This window comes from Chenopodium quinoa, unplaced genomic scaffold (assembly GCF_001683475.1).
Source record: "Chenopodium quinoa cultivar QQ74 unplaced genomic scaffold, ASM168347v1, whole genome shotgun sequence".
In the NCBI taxonomy this organism is placed as follows: Eukaryota; Viridiplantae; Streptophyta; class Magnoliopsida; order Caryophyllales; family Amaranthaceae; genus Chenopodium; species Chenopodium quinoa.
This window is the reverse complement of record NW_018743331.1, coordinates 6,750,827-6,766,901: the sequence shown is the minus strand read 5'-3', so window position 1 is coordinate 6,766,901 and position 16,075 is coordinate 6,750,827. Positions and strand designations below refer to the sequence as shown.

The 16,075-nt window shown below is 43.9% G+C and overlaps 1 pseudogene; it reads right to left on the bottom strand.

Moving 5' to 3' along the window:
* Nucleotides 1-13,107: 13,107 nt before the first annotated feature.
* LOC110737587 lies at nt 13,108-15,594 on the bottom strand (annotated as a pseudogene).
* Nucleotides 15,595-16,075: the final 481 nt, after the last annotated feature.

Sequence of the window (16,075 nt, the reverse complement as noted above, 5' to 3'; positions counted from 1 at the left end):
AAATGTCTGTCGAAACTAAAATATCAGACTGATTGCATACATCCGGCATCCCACCCTTTAGTAGGGTTTGGAGGAGGAGTCGTCCACCCAGTGGGACGAGTGGATTTACCCATCCGCCTGGGCGAAAAAGGGGAAGGACGACACATGGTAGTCCGGTTCCTGGTAGTAGAAGAACTCTCGGCCTACAACATGATTCTGGGACGACCAACCCTGAATAATTTCAAGGCTGTTATAATCCCATCTCTTATGTTGCTCAAGTTTCAGAGGGATAATGGAACAGTCGGGTCCCTAAGGGGAGATCAGAGGATGGCCCGAGAGTGCTATCTCTCGGATGTCAAGCCCACTGTTATGGCCACTGGGTCGAGTGGTGGAAAAATAGACCTTGACAATGTCAAGGAGAGTGCGCCTGTTCAAGAAGCAGGCGGCAAGAAGAGAAAGGCATCCCAGACAGGGGCCGCAAGAAAAGACAGAAAATAGCAATCATTGGCAGAGGAGCGGTCGGATGAATTCCGCCCTCAGCCGGCTGGTGAGCATACGGACCTGATCTTAGATAACTCGCGTCCTGACAGAGCAATCAAGGTTGGGACGACTGCTCTAAGGGACCTGGGTGACGACTTTCACAAACTATTGAAAGAATACAAGGAAATCTTTGCATTCGAAGTCCATGAAATGCCAAGCATTAGTCTTGATCTGGCGGTACATAAACTGGTCGTGGATCCGAAAAAGAAGCCGGTACGGCAGAAGAAGCGGAACCATGGCGAAGAAAGAAGTCAGGCGGCAGCCGCCAAAGTTAAAAAATTACTTGATGTAGGGTTCATTCGGCAATGTTACTTCCCAGACTGGGTTGCAAATGTGGTGCTTGTTAAAAAGCCGAATGGCACCTGGCGAATGTGTGTAGACTACACAGACTTAAACAAGGCGTGCCCCAAAGACAGTTACCCTCTGCCTAAAATTGATAACCTGGTCGACTCAACAGCCGGCCATGCTTTGATGAGCTTTATGGACGCCTACTCTGGTTTCCATCAAATTCCTTTATGGAAGAAAGATCAGGAGAAGACGGACTTCGTCACTGATCAGGGGTTATACTGTTACACGGTCATACCGTTTGGTCTTAAGAATGCCCTGGCCACTTTCCAGCGAATGATAAACATTGTGTTCTTTGATCAGATTGGGAGAAATGTCGAGGCATATATTGATGATATGATTGTCAAGTCTAAACTTCAGAAAGATCATATGTCGGACCTCCGAGAAACTTTCGCCACACTCAGGCGGCACCATGTCATGCTCAATCCCAGGAAATGTTTCTTTGGAGTTGAGTCTGGGAAATTTCTCGGATTCCTTATCAATCAGAGAGGAATAAAGGCGAACCCTGAGAAGGTGCAGGCGGTCATCGACATGCAGTCGCCTCGTACCATCCGAGAGGTTCAGAAGTTAACAGGTTGTCTGGCGGCCTTGGGAATATTTCTAAGCCGATCAGGCGACAAATGCCTATACTTTTTCCAGGCAATTAAGAAAAAGGCAAGGTTTGAATGGGGATCGGATGCTGAGGTGGCCTTCCAGAAATTGAAAGTTCACTTGCATTCCTTGCCGAGGCTGGTCAGCCCTTTGCCCAAACAAGTACTCTACATGTACCTGGCCGTCTCTGATCATGCGTTAAGCGCTGTTCTCCTTGCTGAAAGAGACGGCTGTCAGCTCCCGGTCTACTTTGTCAGTCACGTACTGAAAACTGCCGAGTTGAGGTACCCCTTAGTGGAGAAATTTGGTCTTGCACTCTTCATGGCTGTTAAAAAATTGAAGCCCTACTTTTTGGCACATGCAGTCGTCGTGTATACAGACCAACCTATCAAGCGGCCACTGACCATCATGGAGTCGTCAGGCCGAATGATCAAATGGGCCATAGAAATACAAAGCCTCGAAGTTACCTTCGAGCCTAGAAAAGCAGTGAAGGGGCAAGCCTTTGCTGACTTTATTGTTGAGATGACTCGTCCTCCTGACTCTCAAGTTCCAGACCAAGTCTGGAAGGTATATGTGGATGGAAGCTCTACTTCAAATGGTTGTGGAGCAGGCGTCATATGTCAGTCGCCAGAGGGCGATAGGTACGAGTATGCTCTACGCTTCAGTTTTCAGGCCTCAAACAATGAGGCAGAATATGAAGCTTTACTAGCTGGAATCCGCATGTGCAAGGCGGCAGGGGCAAGAAAAATAAACGCCTGTTCCGATTCACAATTGATAATGAGTCAGTACAATGGCGAATACGAAGCAACCCATCCGGCCATGATCAAGTATTTACAGGCGGTCCGACAAGCAGTCGGCTCCCTTGAGGATTTCCATCTTACCCAAGTGCCGAGATCAGAAAACAACCAGGCGGATGCACTTTCAAAATTAGCATCATCCGCCTCCTGTGATACTCCTCGAACTGTTTTATGGGAAGTAATGGAGAAGAGAAGCATCGAGGAAGACCCTATTGGAATCCTAGACAGAAGCTCAACCTGGATGGATCCAATCAGGGCATATCTGACAAACGGTACCCTACCAAATGATCATCAACAGGCGGCAGCTTTGAAAAAACGAGCAACCAGTTTTGAAATAATAAAGGGAGAACTTCACAAAAGGGGGTACCTTCAACCCTTCTTAAAGTGTGTTACTCCAGAAAAGGGACGAGAGATATTAGACGATCTTCACTCTGGTTACTGTGCTTCTCATATAGGCGGTAGGACGCTTGCTCAACGGGCAAGGCGACATGGCTACTTTTGGCCTACTTTAGAAGCAGATGAAATGGAGATGGTGAAAAAATGTGACAAGTGCCAAAGGTTTGGCAAGCTAATTCACCGTCCGGCTACTGACCTCACTACCATTCATAGCCCACTACCGTTTGCTAAGTGGGGCATGGATATTCTGGGTCCATATACGCCTGCTACAGGCGGAAGGAGGTACATACTTGTTGCCGTCGACTACTTCACTAAATGGGTAGAGGCGGAGGCTGTAAAGGGAATCAAGACGAAGGATGTAATTTCATTCATTTGGAAAAATGTCATCACTCGGTTCGGGGTTCCCATGTCTATGGTTTTTGATAATGGTCCCCAATTTGAGACGCCTGTTCTCAAAAGCTGGTTGGGTGACCAAGAAATTGCACACTACTTTGCATCTATCGGCCGTCCACAAGCAAACGGCCAGGTAGAAGCCTTTAATAAAATCATCTCAGACGGTCTCAAGAAAAAGATTGAACGAGCAGGCGACCTATGGGCGGATGAATTACCACATGTTCTCTGGGCCATTAGGACGACTGAAAAAGGGGCGACTGGAGAAACTCCATTCCTCCTAACTTATGGTGCGGAAGCTGTTCTTCCAATAGAACACTACGAGCCGACTCTTCGAGTAATGCTATATGACGAAGAGGCAAACTAGGAAGCCATGCGCCTGGCATTAGACTCACTTCCTGAAAGGAGGGGCAATGCTGTCTTGCGCCATGAAATTTACCGCCTGAGAATGACTAGATCATACAACAAAAAAGTACACAGGCGTCCACTCAAAGTGGGGGACTTTGTACTTAGAAAAATGGAAGCAGTTGGAAGGGTTAATGAGTCTGGCAAACTAACTCCCAACTGGGAAGGACCCTACCGAATCTGTGAAGAGGTCAGGGACGGTACCTACCGTCTGGAAACACCAGACGGCCAACCGTTGCCTCGAACTTGGAATGCAGATAATCTTAAGAAATATTTCTTTTGAATGATATAAATAGTCAAGGGTTACTTAATAAAAGTTTGCATACTTAATATTCAATTTTGTACTAAGAGGGGCACGCCTACTAACAAACAGTCGGCTACTCTCCATGTTTAATTTTTATTCTTACTTAAGAGGGGCAGGCCACCTATACATTTACAGTCGCCTACTCTCCATTGAGTATTTTACTCTATCTTCAAAGCATGCCGTCTGTACCTTTACAGTCGGCTACTCTCCATTGAGTATTTTACTCTATCTTCAGAGGGGCATGCCGCCTGTACCTTTACAGTCGGCTACTCTCCATTGAATATTTTACTCTATCACCATAGGGGCATGCCGTCTGGATATATAGTCGGCTATTCTCCATAGAAGAGGGCCGACTGGTTCCAAAGCACACAGCCACCCCCCTTATACTTAGCAAAAAATGATCAGGGCCTGGCCGACCCTGTGCCTAAACAGGCGGCTACACTCCTCTTACTTAGCACCTTCGTTCACCAAGAACAAACCAAGGCCACAAGCCGAATGATCAATCCAGGCGCCAAGCCAACTGATCCAATCTTTAAACTAATACGACCTGTCCCAACATCATAGCAGGCGTCCGGCAGCATCCCTCCGGATGAAATTCGTCGCAGAGAGCAGCTCCCTTTTGGGTGGAACATTGCTCTATAAACTAATTACACGGCACCTATACGACTGTCCCCAAGGGCAACCACGTAGCCGTTTTTGAGACAAGGATAACTCTATCACTAACCAAACCAGTGGTAGCAGTTGACATCTGAGTCAGATGACCGCCTGTATTACTTGGGATAAATGCAGGGGGTACCTCTTGAGTTAATAGCCAATAAACATTGGCGAATCAAAAGGTTCAGCCGGCCTCCGCCGCCTGGTACCTTTACTACTCAAGCAGGAGTGACGGCGACTGAGTAACACCAAAGTTAACTCATAGTCACTCTCTCAAACTTAGTATGGAGCCTAAAAGGTATGAGTCGTCCGCCTGTTTTTAGCAAACAGGGGCTCTCAACCACTACTCCTGCTAGGTTAACAACCTATGAGTTAAAAGCCAACAAACATTGGCGAATAAAGGGGAACAACCGGTACCCACCGCTTGATACCTCTACTACTCAGTTACTTGGTCACTCCTTAAAAATTTAGTATGAAACTAAAAAGGTGTTCATACAGCACCTGTTCACACTAGATTAAATATGGCGGGGAATAGTCGGCCTAGACGGCCTAAAGTCTCTAGCCTAAAAGCTAGTCGGCCTAGTCGGCCTAAAACCACTTTCCTACTTGGTTAATTTTACAAATGACAGGACCGCCTGCCTAAAGGGGATCCAGTCTTTAAAATGTTTCGAATACCGATTGGATAAATGGCCGACTGATCGTCTAGCCTGAAAACAGACAACCAGTTGTCCAGGGGCATAGGCGGCGTGACTAACTATCCGTACCTGTCTGCAACTATCGGCCATGTAAAACAGTCGGTATAGTGTACAATTGGATATTAGAATATTCAATACTTAAACAAATTTGAAGCAAAACAAAAATATTCATTAAAAAGAAGCCGGTCATTAAAGACCGGCAAAATATTCAGAGCCCCGGCCCCCTGGCCGGGTAAATACAAACAAACGGCACGCAGGCCGGGGAAAGAAGACATAAAGCTTATGAAGGGGGCAGATCTTCAATATTAGCAGCTGCCGCCTGGTCAGCACTCTTTTTGCTGGACTCGGCTTCAGCTGCATTCTTCTTTTATGTATTACCCCCAAGCGGCACAAGCGCCACCACCGGCTGCTCCTCCTCCTCCAGTGCCTCTTCCTCAGCAGCCGCCAGGATCTCTTGATTATATCTATCAGAACACTGGCGGTACGTTTTTTCCCAGGAGGCAAAGTCGGCATTGGGGAAGAGGCGGCCCCAAGTCATGCGCTGGATTTGAGCAGAGTCTTCCGTCATCTCCCGGACCAGCTCTTTCTTTTCTTGCTCGGCCTTTTCCGAGAGCTCCTGAGTAAGACTCTTCTCTTGGGTCACCAGGCGTACCTTTACGCTCGCCAAGGATTTCTCCAAGGTTTCGTATGAGGACATCTTTTGGCGAAGAGGTCTCAGCTCGGCCTTGAGGTTGTTGATGGTCGCCTCCAGCTCGCTATTCCTCTTCTGGGCCGCCTCTAACTGAGCTCGGATAGCGGTGGTAGCTTGCGCCTGATAATAAAGAATATCAATGGTCAGAACTTCATTTTGGGCAATTTGAAACATTGCCTTATCACAGTCAGAGGCGGCCATAGCTTTTGCAGCCTTTACCTCTTTGTTCTTCCGGTCAAGCGACTTGCGAAGGCCGTTCACTCGGAGCAGGGCCTAAGTAAAAAGGGGAACAGGCGTCAGTTTCCAAACAAAAAAGAAAACAGGCGTCCTGGAATTCAAATACTCAAAAATATGCTAAGTATACCTCAGCAAGGACCCCTGCAATCCCGTCTAGGTCAAGGGTGCCGACACCCCTGACCGCCTCCCTTTCAGCTGGAGGAACGACTTTGATCATAGACTTGGCCACTTCGACCAAGTTAGGCTCCCCGGCTGCATCAAGCATAAACAAACGGTTTAGACCTAGTAAAGGAGGGAGCAAGTCTAAAATTTACAAGGACAATTTCATACTTCTAGGTGGCCCAGTTGGAGTTTTAGAAGAAGTGGCCGACTGTTTCTCAGCCGCCACATGTTTCCTGGCAGAACCAGGAGAGCTCGCAACAGTCGTCCTCCGGGCCTTGGGGTCCGGCTGTTGGGAAGAAGAAGCTCTTGGAGTGCCCGTCTAAAAAAGAAGAAAAGAGTCAGTATATGCATAAACACAACTCCAAAAAGAGGGTGAAAGGTTCGAAGCCCACCAAGGGTGCCCCCTTGTTGGGGGAGTCGGTTGAAGACTGTTGCATGATGGAGGCCCGCAACATGGCCGCCGCAGTCTTGGAGGCGGTAATTTTGCTCATGGCGTCGCTGCAAAAACAAATAGCAAAGTTAATAAAAGTCATAACAAGAAATGCATGGAACAACAGAGTATTCGACAGGCCGGCTACCTCTTGAGCACCGACTGCTGAGGCCACAGGCGGCCAAAAAGTACTCGTCGTAGAGCCATTTGAAGCTCGGGACGCAGTGTAGGGGTACTTGCTCTCGTACCCCTGAAGTAGAGTTCACCTTCGACTCTACTTTGAAGAGTCCTTTATCTAGGATCTCTTTCTTAGCCTTGGGGGGAACAGGCGGCATGCTGCGGCCGCCTGCAAGAAGGGGCGGATTCCTGTTCCACCTGTTGAAGCGCTTGTTCAGCTCTGTGTCTGAACTCTCAATGATAAGGAAGGTGCTCCGCCAGTCCTTCCATTTGTTTTCTTTACCTCTCGTCATGAGGTAGCCCCTGTGGCTCGTCAATTGATACCAGCCGGTATCGCCTGCCTTAGGGGTCCGGCTGAGGTAGTTCATGTGGGCGAAAGCCTCGAAGTTCGGCTCCACCCCGTGCAGTTCCCACCCGGCCACATAGCCGAGTACGTTGACCCAGGAGTTCGGGGCTAACTGCCATAACCCCAACTCATACCCATCCAAGATCCGCTGAACAGCCGGATGTAGTGGGAAGCGCAGCCCAGCCTTGATGGCCGCCTCGTAGCAGCCAAAGCAAGCGCCATCGTAACTAGTACTAGCCGGCCAAACGACTATGTCTTCTGGATCTGGTACGAACACTAAAAAGCCGGGGCCCATTGTGTGGTTTGCGATAAAGCTCTCCACTTTCTCTTGCATGGCCGTGATCCGGCCCCGAGGTACCGTGCAGTAGTAGGGGGTATTTTGCTCTCGGTGAGAGGCGGATGGCTCCGCCCAATCGTCCCCCTTCTCAACTGCGTGAGAAAGCCTCGCCTCTTGTAGGCGACTGTTTTTCTCTTCTGTGTCCAGAGAAGCATGGCCAGAAGAGCTAGACTCGGAATCGTCCTCTTACGAGTTCGAAGAGGACGACTTCTCCCCTCTCCCGGAGGGGCCCGCCTCCTCTCCTTTAAAAGGAGCAGGAGAGAATGTAGAATTGTCAACTGTAAAATGGGAAGGGGTCACTTTGACTCCTCCCTCAGAACTGCCGACTTTCAAGCCGCTTTGTTTCACTTCCACATCTGGCGCCTGGTCAGATGTTTCACTAATCGGCACCCTGTGGGAGGAGCCGTTTGAGTTTGAGATCCTCGCAGTCTTTTTTGTTTTGGCCATCATGCTCTGCATAGACACAGATACAGTCGGACTTTGTATAAAGGGCAAAGATGGGTCCAGAAAAGGGCAGGCGGCACTCCTAGTCCTAGATTCAGCCGTCCCCGGTGACCGGCTGATCACTAACCTAGGTCGTGTCGTGTGCTTCCGTGGTGCCATTTCAAAAAAGAATAAAGTAAAGAGAAAATTAAGAGTAAGAGAACCGACGGTTACCTGAACGAGTGACGATTGATGAAGTTCTGAAAATCCTTTGCAGTCAGCTTGTCAGAGCAGGCGGTAGGCAGAAAGGGTCCAAAATGTCAGAGCAAGTTCAAGGGTCCGAATGTTCTCTCACAAAGTTTTCAAGTGTGAAAATGACCGAAGTCAACACTCCTTTATATAGGCGAAGTGAGAAGGCGAAGGGTCACTTCCAGAATTCAAAATTTTGGCGGGAGAATCTCTCGGCCTCTCGCCGAGTGACACCTGTAGCAGGCCGTCACCTGTTACAGGGCGATACCTGTCACAGGTAACACGTGACCAGTCACGTGCCACCTGTGAGGGGCAAATGATTAGGGGATTTTGCTCCCACCAATCAGAATGCGCCACATGGGCCAATCAGGTCCTGCCAAGTGTCCCCCAGTTGGACATCTCAGGGCTTGCCACGTGGCACACGCTTATTCGTCCACCCTGGACTTATTATGTCATGACACGTGGCATACTCCATGCCTAATGGAGAAGCCGGTCACCTAGGCCCAACTTCCGAGGGAAGCCCAATCAGCCCAAGGTTAACCTAAACCTAGTTTGGCACGTTTCCCGAGGTTATAAATACCTCCCTTAATCCTCATTAAGGGAGGGGACGCGAACAACGTAGATTACACACATTAAACACTCTCACCTAGAGAGACCCAATCACTTTAATTTCCGCATTAATTACTCCTTAATCAAGTACTAACTTCACTGTCGGAGGCGGATCTCCAACCATCCGGAGCATCCGTTTGTTTTGCAGGTACAGGCGTCCGGTTCCAATCTCGGAATTGTAACTCTCCCGCAGGACATCAGAAAACCCCGAAATAGGAGGTACAATTAACTTCACATATATAAAAACAAAAACAATAAGATAATTTAATTTACTACTATTATCCTTGTGTAGAGGTGTCCACCGTGCGAGTCGTGCGAGCTGGGTTAGGGTTAGGTGGGTCGCGGGTTGGGGTTTCATGACACACGGCACGACACACGTAGGGTAGGGTGGGCCGGGTCGTGGGTTGGTTCGGAGAAGTTGGACACACCAGGGTTAGGTTCGTGGGTTAGACGAGTCGTGGGTGGGTCGAGCTGGGTTTGTGGGTTAGACGGATCGTGGGTGGGTCGAGCTGGGTTTGTGGGTTAGACGGGTCATGGGTGGGTCGAGCTAGGTTCGTGGGTTAGACGGGTCAAGGTGGGTTAGTGAGTTAGGGTGGGTCGAAGGGTGGGTTAGTGGGTTAGGGTCGGGTGGGTTTGTGGGTTAGGTGGGTTAGGGTCGGGTGGGTTAGTGGGTTAGGGTCGGGTGGGTTTGTGGGTTAGGTGGGTTAGGGTCGGGTGGGTTTGTGGGTTAGGGGGTCGGGTGGGTTCGTGGGTTAGGGTCGGGTGGGTTGTGTGGTGTTTTAATTTTTACAAAATTAACAATTTGATGGCTTGCTCTTAATTAAGATGCCTACGTATCCTTATATTATAAAATAAGGAATCAAAGCCAGCGTAGTTCTTATATTGTACTTCTTTTGAAATTTGGGGGGGGGGGGCTTGGACCTATCTTTAGAAAACTAAAATTTAATTTTGCAATTAAATTGTAATTTTCGAAAAATAAGTTGCCTACGTATCCCGAAAGAATCAAAGCCCACGTAGTTCTTAGCGTACCTGATTTAGACTTTTCTAGCCACCCATGTTTGTTGCATCATCATCCCCGGAAGCTGCATCATCCGTTGACGACTCCAATATCATCACAGGATCATCTTCATCGTCTTCGTCTTCCTTTAAACCTTGAGTTCTTCTTTCAGCTTGATCCCAATCTTTCTTACAAACACAAATTTGAATGCTTTCCGGAGTTAAGCGAGATCTTTTTTCATCTAACACTCTTCTACCTGCACTAAAAGCAGACTCGGAAGCAACAGATGAAGCGGGAACTGCAAGTATATCTTTTGCAATTCTCGCCAATATAGGAAAACTTTTTTTATGTTCTTGCCACCATTTTATAATTTGAAAGTTGTTGTTGGTCTCATGTTGATATGACAAATAATCATTAATAGCAAGTGTTGAAGAAGATGATGATGAGAATGATGTAGATGCTTTGTGTTTTTTTTTCATAACTTTATCAAGAAAACCAAATCTAGAATCGGAAGTGCTAGTAGTAGTTGGTGTTGCCAAATCAAAACCATAAATAGATGCATAATGATCATAAAGGTCTCCCAAAACAGATTTGCATTTGTTAATATATTCACTAACATCATAATCGATACTTAAACTTGTATAATAAAATTCTAAAAGATTTTCCAAACCTTCAGCTTTGACACCGGGGTCAAGAATAGCAGCAATTCCATAAATGATTGGAAATTCACTAAAATAAGTATGCCACTTACGTTTCATGCTATCAAGAACGGGACGAAGTCCATCAATCTTCATATGCTCTTCGATGGTGTGAACAACTTTAACACACTCAATTATGACTAAATGAACGTTAGGCTCATAAATATAAGAGAAAATATGAGTTGCACTATCAAAAGCATTTAAAACATCACGAACAAAAGAAGCATTAGTCCAATGACTTTCGGTTATTAACTCAGTAGGATCAACACGAGTCTCATTGGTAAAGTTGGGTCAAAATATCACGATACTTTATAGCATCACTCAACAACTTGAAAGTAGAATTCCAACGGGTAGGGGTATCAATAGACCATTGTCTTTTCTTAAGACCTCTCTCTTTACACATAGCTATGTACTTTCTTCTAACTGACTGAGTAATCCTAATCCATTTTATAACTGTTCTAATTGGGTTTAGCAATGGTTGCAACTCAGCGAGACCCTCTTGAACAGACAAATTCAAAATATGAGCACAACATCTAACATGCAAGAGACTACCACCCAACAACAAATTCAACTCGGAGTCATTTTTCAAATAGTTAATACACTTTGTGTTTGCAGTTGCATTATCAAGAGACAAAGAAAAAACTTTATTATTCAAGTGAAATTCTTTTAAACAATCCAAAATACGAACTTTGATGTTAAAACCGGTATGCCTTTCTTCCATAGCTTGAAAACATAGTATACGTTTTTGAATAAACCAATCATCATCCACCCAATGAGCAGTAATGCAAAGAAAAGGTTCGCCAAAACTAGAAGTCCATGTATCACTTGTAAAACTAACACGACCATCAAAAGTACGAAATAATTCAATCAAACCACTCCTATACTTATAATAAGAAGTTTGTGTATAACGTCTTAGGGTATTTCGGGGGACACGAGTAAATGCAGGTTGTAATGCAACTTTATTAAAATGCTCAACGTTTGCATTTTCACCGTAACTAAAAGGGTATTCATTAGCAATAACTAAAGTACTCATTTCATCAATCATTCTATCTTTATTATAAATGAAAGGTGTACCTCCGCCGGGTTGGTTCATGTATCCACCCAATTGTGTTTGGACGCCACCCCCCGAAGGACGGGGGCCATTTTCGAACAAGTCGTGTTTATTTTGCAAATGCCGACTCAAGGTTCCGGTTCCATCTCCCGTTTTCCAATTATATGACTTGACATTTGCACCTAGCGCCTTGCAAACTAGGCATGTACACGTGAACTTCTTTGGTTGACCAGGTTGCCATCCCGGGGGTGTGACCTCAACTCGTTCAAAATGTTTCCACACCCAAGAAAAATGTGCTCGACCTCTACTTTCACCGCCACCACCTTTCATAAATCAAATTATTAAAATTAATTTTTAAATGCTATTCATGAAAATAAGCTTTTAAATTTTAAATATTTTAATTATACTTATTTAAACGCATTTTTCATGGTAATTAACTAATTGTAAATCATAGAAAATTGGAAACTAAACTAACTTTATAATCATTAATAATAGTTTTTTTAAATATTCATAACAATAAAAATTTAATTAGAAATTACCTTGAGATGAAGGTTGAGATGTTGGTTGCGATGGAGGTGGCATAGTTGAACTTGATGATTGGTGGGACTCGTGGGAGAAATGTTGTGGTGGAGACGTTTAAATATTTTGCCTATCTCCTAAACCATAATCTCCATATTCATTGACAAATTGGTTTAAATTTTCCGTATTAATTTCATACGAAAAATTTGCACCACCACTCCTTTGGCTACCACTTCGACCACCACTTTGACTCCTTCCCATTCCTCCTCTTGAGCTCATTTTTTTTTTTGTATGATTACTAATTATAATATGGAGAAGAACTTTTTTTTTTTAGAATCTTAAGAATACTAATAATAATATTAAGGAGATTTTTTTTAACAAAAATATAACTCTATATAACACTTGAGAATTTGAGAACAATAAGAATTTTTAAGTAAGAGAGAAAGAAAGCTTGAATTTGTGTGGAAATTTGAGTGAAATGGAATTGGTATTTATAGGAAAAATAGAATGGATGATCATACACTTAAAAAACTAGCCGTTAGATACAAAAAACTAGCCGTTAGATACAAAAAACTAGCCGTTTTTTTTTTTAAAATGGATGTTAGGCCGTGCGGGCCGTGCGGGTCGTGCGAATTGTGCGGGCTGTGCGGGCCGTGCGGGTTGTGCGGGCCGTGCGGGTTGTGCCGGCCGTGCGGGTTGGGTGGGTCATGCGTGCGGGTTGGGTGGGTCATGCGTGCGGGTTAGGTGGGTTGGCTCGTGCGGGTTGGGTGGGTCATTCGTGCGGGTGGGCCGTGCGGGCTGGGTTGTGCCAGGTGGGTCGGGTTAGGTGGGTTCACGGGCTAGGTGTGTCGAATTAAATGAGTCAAAACGGGTTGTGCGATTTGGGTCGAATCAAACGGGTTAAACTGAGCTGGGTTGAAATGGGTTGTGTCGAAAATTTTGGACCCACGACACAACCCGGATTAAATCCGAGCTGTGCCGGGCTGTGCCGGATTGAAACCGGGTCGGACCCACGTGACCCACCAGCCGTGCGAGTTAGGGTGGGCTGGGTCCAACCCGGCCCACTGGCCACCTCTATCCTTGTGTGTCCCTTGATAAATCATATTTTTTTTAAGGAAAAAAAAAAGGCCTAAAAAATTGTAAAGAAGCATAAAGGGGCAAATTCCAAGTATGAGGAACACCAGCAAGACACCAATATGTGCAATCTCCACCAGTTTTCGAATCACCATGTTTTTGAGGATGTGCATCGGGCCTTAATTCAGACAATAATGAAATGTCCAAAAAGAAAGATGGATCCTTCATTTGGCCCAATATGTTCTTCACTATAACAATTCCTGGGCTTGGTGTTGCTGGGCTTTTTGACCCATTTATGGGTCGTTGCTCGTTTACACAATTTTGTGTTGCTGGTTTTCCAAAATCACTTCCACTGCCATTTCCATGGAAAAATGTCATTATTTAGAAAAAAGTGTTTATGAAGGATAAGAAAAATACTAGTAAATAAATTATCTTGCCGGAAGTGATCTGGTGAGATGCCTTGATAAAAAACTTTGGTTCTGGTATGTTCAACCTCAGAATCAACCCAATTAACCCAAGTTTTAAGAGCAATCTTAATGCATCTGTACAATTCATATCCTTCTTTGTTTCATTTCCCAATTGGATGAAATCCCATCTACAAATTCACTCATACATAGACGAACAACATTAAAAAAAAAAAAAGAAAAAAGAAAAAAAAGGCATTTATTAGTACTCCATCCGCCTCAGTTTAGTGTGTACTCCATTAATTAGGGGATATTGTAGGCGGAGTTTTGGAGTGTGATTATCAATTGATATTTTTGTACGATTGAATTTGAGAGTCTGTATACCTCTTAACTTTTAAATAAGAGGCTTCTACGAGAAACGAATTGAAAAAAGAAAGACGTCGAACACACTAAATTAAGGCAGTAGGAGTATTTATTCTGAAAGTTCCAAAAGTATATAAATTGAGTGAGACATACGGTTGATTGGGACCGTCGTGAAACCACCAATGCCAACTATCAAAGACAAGCAAGTCATAATACTTCCATGCATGACTACTGCTCTTGATGGATTCCAGCATCAAAACCCTGCCTATTGTTTCAACATCTATGTCGACCAGATATTGATGCCATTGCATATCAATTGTGAGATTATGCTCCTACAATTGCATATAAAAGTATATAATTTGTAAATAAGTTAGAAAAATGTTCAAGTGTAAATAACTAAATAAGTCTTTCTTAATAGTCATATAAGCTTGGGATTTGCTTACTCTCTACATTTTTTTATCTTTTCAATTACTATTAATTTAGTAAAACTTAGAAAAATTTACCGCATTTTTTTAATTCGTTTATAAAATTTTTTTTTTAAAAAAAAAAAAAAATTCTCATATAACATGTATATAAATTCGCCTATGTCTATATACGTAGTTTTATAATATCAACATTTTTGTAAGTTTTACAAATATATATGATACAAAATATTAAATGTTATTTTGCTAATGGTGAAAAAATTTAAAATGTACATTGAAAACTGCGTAAAATACAAATCTAAAGATAAAAAATAAAAAAATAAAAAATTAAAAAAATAACATATGGAGTACAATTTCGTTGACGTAGAATTAATTTTTTTTTTCTTTTTTCTAAGTAAATATTAGCAACTTAAAAACGATTTTAATACGGAGAAATAGATATATTAAGTGGAAGTGACTTAGAGGAAATTGAAAAGTGTACAAGGGAGATTGCTGGCTTTGCTGCGCCAAGTCGTAATTAGCAATAGGTCTACGACTGCCCGCATCAAGCATGCAAGTTAGGGATCCCATTGATTCACGCTTAGTGAATCTCCTTGTAGACACGGAAATTTTATGAGTGTTTTACATTAAATTAAATAAATTAATTTGGGTTAAAATAATATTAATAATCCATTTTAATTATTTTTGGTCCACCCAAATAAATAATCCAAATTAATCAAATACAATTCGGGTTATAAAATAAATCAAATGGACCAGGTTAAAAGACTTCTAAGTCATTAAATAGGTTAAGCCCAAACCTACTAAGTCCACTTAAAGGGATCTTATCTCCTATAAATACGTCATTCCTCTATCAATTGAGGGGGTCCAGAAATCATTATTCCAAGAGCTCATAAAACTCAAACGGAATTCTCTTTGAAGTAAGTCAATAAGCACATCAAATTCGTGCTGACTTGTTTAGATACACTCAAACACATTTGAACAGGATTAAGTTTCATAAGCCCTCGTTAAGATGTATTCAAACAAAACCCTTGAATACAGGTTGACATCATCAACGTCACCCTGCATTCGAACTCAAGTCGACATCATCAAACGTCACCCTACAGTTGTCGCACACGTGTCATCGTCAAGCTGCGGAATAGAACCAAAGGACTTAGTTTATTATATTATAAACTGTTATACTGAGATTGTACCCTATTCAAATTTTAATATAAATTCATTTGTTACTTTATTTCCCGTCTTTATTTATTTAGACTCGAAGTTTGTGTAAGCAAATTTTGGCACGCTCGGTGGGACCATCTCTGTCTCTCATCTCTGTTTCCGTACTTAAAAAAAAAATCCCTGCAATGGCCTCAAAGAACATTGTCGCTGAAAGGACCTCCGCTACAACTCGACAAAGGGCTGCTGAGTTGGCTGAAATGCTTAATAGCCAAACTGGGGGCATCTCTACTAGAGGGATGAAGAAAACTATTGTTGACTCTGCTGCAGCAAGCTTGCGTGTCGCGTCAATCCCAACCAAGACACGAAAAAGTCGTGCTCGTCCCTCTGCTTCACTGAGGTCTGCCACGTCCTCCACTCATTAGCCACATGTTAATCTTGTGTTTGGTTCGTTTGATCCTGTCATCCACACAAACCCACCCCTTTATCACTTTGATGAGGGATATGACACTGAGTTTAGTGTGAGCTCACATGAGCCTACTATTGTTGCCGTTATGATGACGCATACTAAGACAGACGAAGAACAACTGGCTGAAATGAGCAGCCTAGTTCAACAACTGAAGAAAGATGGGGAG